We start from the raw sequence: 6,000 nt of genomic DNA, 5'->3' as shown, positions 1-6,000 counted from the left end.
TACCTTGACATACCAACTTGCTGAAAAAGAAAAACACAATGAAAAACTAGAATGTGAAATTGTGGGTATAAGAAAGGATCTTGAGAAAACGAAATCTCTCAATATTAGATTTGCTAAAGGATCATAAACCTTAAATGAAATTATCAAAGTATAGTGTTCTCCTCTGATAAAGACAGGTCTTGGACATACTAAAGAAGCATCTCAATCACAGAATCCGTCAACCTCCACTAAAAGCTATCTTGATGCAGCGAAGACCAGTGAACAATAGGACAATCGTCAGCAAAGGCGTAAAGCAGTTCACCAGGTATATCAGACTCAATTTATTCCAAGGATGAATAGAAGCCAAAACCAATCTCAGGTAAATCATACTCAGTTTGCTCCAAAGATGAATATCAATAGAAACTACAATCATCAGGCCAATAGATTCGATAGTCGCAAGAACTTCTTTAATGGGCAATGTTTTTCATGTCATAATTTTGGACACAAGGCTGCTCAATGTGTTTCTTACAAAACCATCATGACTAGAGAAGCACGAAATCAAAGGAATGTAACAAGGGTCATGAAAAGTTCCTCTAATAAATTTTCTCTTCTTGAAAATGAAATAGAATGCTCAATCTATAACAACTTTGGTCATGAAGAATCTGAATGCAACAGCAAATTTCGGCAATCATCTCAAAATGAGCAAACTCCATTAAATCCCAAGATATGGAGAAGGAAAGAATCTCAAACAGAAAGATGTGGTATAGCCTTGTATGCAGAAGGACAAGAAAATCAGTGGTACATCAACAGTGGATGCTCAAAACACATGACAGGTGACAAAGAAAAACTTCACTCATATAATGCCTTAGAAAAAGAAAAGAATGTCTCATTTGGAAACGACACTCCTGTTGTCATAAAAGGTAAAGGATCTGTTTTCTTGAAAGAAAAGGTTAAAGCTGGAAATGTTATGTATGTAGATGGTTTAAAGCATAACCTGTTGAGTGTCAGTCAAATGTGTGATCAAGGAAATGAAGTGGTGTTTCGATCAAACAGATGTGTTGTTCGTGAACTTGATACAGGGGAGACCGTGATCAAAGGTACAAGAACTCCAAACAACTTATACATACTCAAGGGAGGACAAAAACAGTGTTATCTAAGCAAAAATGATGAAAACTGGTTGTGGCATAGAAGATTGGGACATCTAAGCTTTTCTCAAATAAGAAAAGCATGCAGATTCAAGGTTGTTTGTGATCTTCCAGATATCAGCATCCCTGAAAATACAATATGCAAACCATGTCAATTCGGTAAGCAAACCAGAGCTCACTTCATTGAAAAAGAAGGGTCAGCTAGTAAGCCTCTTGAACTTGTTCATACTGATTTATGTGAACCATCAAGGAAAAAGTCACCTCATGGAGAAGAATACTTTATTTTGTTCATTGATGATTTTTCAAGAATGTGTTGGATAGGTCTGCTAAATCATAAAGATGAAGCATTTGAAAAGTTCCAAGCCTTCAAAGCTTTGGTTGAAAATCAATCAGATCGAAAAACCAAATGCCTCAGATCTGATCGAGGAGGGGAATTTACCTCAGATGAATTATTTGACTTTTGTGAACAACATGGAATAAAAAGGCAATTCTCCACCGCAAGGACTCCTCAACAAAATGGAGTGGTAGAAAGAATGAACAAAACTATTCAACAAATGGCTTGAGCTATGCCAGATGAATCTGGAACTCCTGCAACCTTCTAGGGTGAAATTGCATTCGCCGTCGTAACTATTCTCAACCAAGAAAATGTTCAGGTAAATAGCACTCAAACTCCACATGAACTTTGGTATGGTAAGACTCATACTGTAAAATACTTTAAAGTTTTTGGAAGCAAATGTTATATCAAAAGAATTGATGAAAAACTTGGTAAGTTTGAGCCCAGAGCAGATGAAGGAATTCTTCTTGGTTACTTTTCCTGAAGTAAAGGATATAAATGTTATAATAAAAGAGTTGGGAAAATTGTTGGAAGTATTGATGTTGTAGTTGATGAAGCATGCAAAAATCCAAAACAAACAAAAACAAAAGATTATGACAATGAAGAAGATGGAGAGTATTTTCCCACATCAAATCACGATGATATTGAAGAAGAAACCAATGAAGCACCAGAAGAAGAGATAATGGTAGAAGAAAAGACTTTGTCCAAGTATGTTCAGAAAAATCATCCAGAAACTCAAATTTTAGGGGAAAAAGAGGCAGGTGTACAGACAATAAGAACTATTACAGAAACTTCAAGCTATCTAGCATTACTATCCTCCACCGAACCTCAAAATGTAAATGAAGCATGCAAAGATGAATGTTGGGTCAAGGCCATGAATGAAGAACTTGAGCAAATTGAAAAGAATAATACTTGGGAATTAGTTCCTAGACCTCATGATAAAAATATTATAGGAACTAAATGGATATTCAAAAACAAGCTGAATGAAAATGGAGAAGTCATTAGAAACAAGGCCAAACTTGTTTGTAAAGGGTATGCTCAACAAGAAGGTATAGATTTTCAAGAAACCTTTGCACCTGTTGCTAGAATTGAAGCCATAAGGATGTTTCTTGCTCTTTCTAGCTTTCAGAAATTCAAAGTATACCAAATGGATGTAAAATATGCTTTCCTTAATGGAGATTTAGAAGAAGTTCATATTGAAGAACCAGAAGGATTCATTCTTGGAAATGATGAAAAACTTGTATGCAGGCTCAAAAAGGCTCTCTATGGTCTGAAATAGGCTCCAAGGGCCTGGTATTACCGTCTTGACAAATATCTACACTAACAAGGTTTTTCAAAAGGTTCAGCAGATAGCAATCTATATACAAAGATTGGCACTGATAAATTGTTAATTATTGTTGTTTATGTTGATGATATAATTTTTGGTAGCAATGAAGAATACATGAGTCAGAATTTTGCTTCAGTAATGCAGCAAGAATTTGAAATGTCCCTGCTTGGTGAACTTACCTATTTTCTTGGTCTACAAGTTCAACAAAATAAAGATGGTATTTTTCTTTCACAAACCAAATATCTCAAACAGATCTTGAAAAGGTACGGCATGGAAGATTCTAAACCTGTATGTACCCCAATGGTAACAGGATGCAGTCTCAGCTCAAATGATGAATCAGCAACAGTACATCAACCAACTTACAAATCCATGATTGGCAGTTTGCTTTATCTAACAAGTACCCGACCTGACATCATGCATGCAGTAGGAATAGTTGGAAGATTCCAAGCAAATCCAAAGGAATCACACCTTCAAGCAATCAAAAGAATTTTCAAACATCTTCAAGGAACACAGAACTTTGGTTTATGCTATCCTGGAGATACAGATCTCACTCTTCATGCATATACAGATGCAGATTGAGCAGGAAGTGTTGAAGACAGAAAAATCACTAGTGGTGGTGCATTTTAAATGGGTTCTAGGTTAGTGTCTTGGTTCAGCAAGAAACAAAGTTCAATTGCGCTATCTACAATTGAAGCAGAATATGTGGTTGTTGCATCTTGTTGCACACAACTACTTTGGATGATGCAAACCTTGTAAGACATTCAAATCACATGTACTCCACCCATCTCCATTCTATGTGATAATACAAGTGCCATCAGTATTTCAAAGAATCCAGTCATGCACTCCAAGACCAAGCACATATCCATCAAATACCATTTTCTACGTGAACAAATGCTTGAACAAAAGGTCAAATTGGAGGATGTTCCCTCCAAAGAATAGGTTGCTAATATATTCACTAAACCACTGCACAGAGAGACATTTGAATATCTCAGACAAAAGCTGGGAGTAGTTGTTGCATCATCCTACTGTTAAATCCAACTTTTTCAGAAAAAAGGCTATTATACGGGTGTTTCATGAAGTATAGTCGCATACAAACACGAGTTTCTATGGGTAAAGGAGCGTATATGTGTTTCAGACAAGAAAAACAATGGGGCGGGACTTGATATGGGTGCTCTGATTGATATTGATGATTAGTGTCTATATGTTTTGTTTATTAATTTTATCTGACTGACAAAGATGCCTTGATCATTGACCTGTTAACAATGCACAGGTAGCACAGGTTCAGGGGGAGCATTAGCCTTTCACATACATTCAGCATTGTTGGAATTATGGTTGCTGAGTCCAGCTATGGCTTCATATATTTATACCATTTGTTACTCAAGTCATGTAAAAGTCTAGGAAGTGATATGAGTCCTCTTGGACAAATGATGTAATTTGTATCCCCACTTTACATGGGATGGATGATGTAATATTTCTTGTTTCTGTCATGTATAAACAATTGGCATATCCCCACTCGGTTGGGTGGATGATTCAAATTTGGTATATCCCCATTCGATTGGGAGATGGATGTATGTATGAGTCATTGGTGATAGGAAGGTCACCCTCACATAGTTGAGTTATAGAGTCATGTTATTCTTTTAGAAAATATTTTTTTGCAGACTCTACTTCTACTTAGGAAGAGCATGGATGGTTTCAGTGCATCTTAGCATGTACAAAAGGGAAGCTAAATCAGAGATTTCAGCATGTACTCAGGGGGAGCATGACCAGCATAATGTATGTCAAAAGGATAAATTATCTTGGTCCACCCTTTGCCCTTGATGTCAAAGGGGGAGAGTGACTTGGTGTTGTTGTTTCCATCAAGTCCAAAGGGGGAGATTGTTGGCATTATGATACAAGCATTGTCCTTGATGGCAACTCACTCAGATAAAAAATCACGGTGCGGCATTTCAATAGCAAAGAATTACAAATCAGACTACAAAGAATGAATAAAGAGAGGTATACGCAGGTTCACCTTGACCAAGCTGTGTATACACGCAGGTTCACTGAACACAAGTAGCGTATACGTACACACGCACTTTCACATAAGGAAAAGTGCGTATATGTTGGAAAACTAAGTTTTTGGTCCGAGGTATTTGGTCCAGGTATTTTGATCCATGGTATTGGTCCAAGGTATTTGGTCCGAGGTATTAACCCTAGGTATTTGGTCCAAGGTATTGGTCCTAAGTGGTTTTGATCCATGGTATTGAGAAAGGCCTAAAACTATATAAGGAGGAGAAGATCATTAGGCCAAGCAGTGCAAGTATCGAATATCTGATGACGTGTGAGATCTAGTATGCAGGTTATTAGCTCATGGTGCTTTGCTTGATCTGAACCAAGGATGAACCTTAGCGGTTGATGAGGGATAAGATCTATTGATGGATCGGGATCTTAAGGCTTGAAACGAATTATCATTATATGGTTTGATTATGTATAGTCTAGATCTGAATACTGACGCATGTGTTATTTTGTAAATGTTATGATCTAGGTATAACTGAAGTCTGGAATAGCTGCAAAATTATGAATTAATATTTGCAAATGTGTACGCTGGTTGGCTTTGATAAAAGCGTGTATACTCGTTGGTTCGACAAATGGAAGTAGTGTATACCTTATGAAGTCTGTTTCAGTTGTATCTGTTTGCTTTGCAGAGTTCTGGGTTCTGCTTTGGGTTCTGGTGACTGTATTATGGTGACAGTGTTTTGAATGATCAGATTCAGGTTATGATGATTGAGTTTTGGTTGATGCAGATTTACTTGATGATTGTATTGCATTTATGATGTTGTTGATGGGTCCAGTATGAAAATTGAATGAAACATGGACTTTAGATTGTGGTGTTGTGTTCCAGGAGTATCCAGTCTGAAAATTCATGAAACGTGGTCCCTGGTAGAAGAGTGGAGTTTTCTTTAGGCTGGTACCTACGTACTAGTAAACATATTGGCTAGTACAAGAGCTAGGGGGTTGTAGCTCCCTTCCAGTAGTAGCTAGAGAACGAGAGAAGGTTGTAACTTTCTGCAGGTGGGTGCCTGCGTACTGGTATGACTCTGCACCAGTGCAAGATTGTAAACAGATTTTCTTGTTATTAAAAGAAGATAGACGACAGCAGCAGGTGGTTTTTACCTACATTGGGTTTCCACCTTATATCTTGGTGTTCATGTGTGTTAAAGTTCAATACATGATAA

The sequence above is a fragment of the Pinus tabuliformis genome, chromosome 4_1 (genome assembly GCF_031772625.1).
Source record: "Pinus tabuliformis cultivar Carrire ecotype Pingquan chromosome 4_1, CPIR1, whole genome shotgun sequence".
NCBI classification, from domain to species: domain Eukaryota; kingdom Viridiplantae; phylum Streptophyta; class Pinopsida; order Pinales; family Pinaceae; genus Pinus; species Pinus tabuliformis.
Note: the sequence above shows the minus strand (reverse complement) of the source record.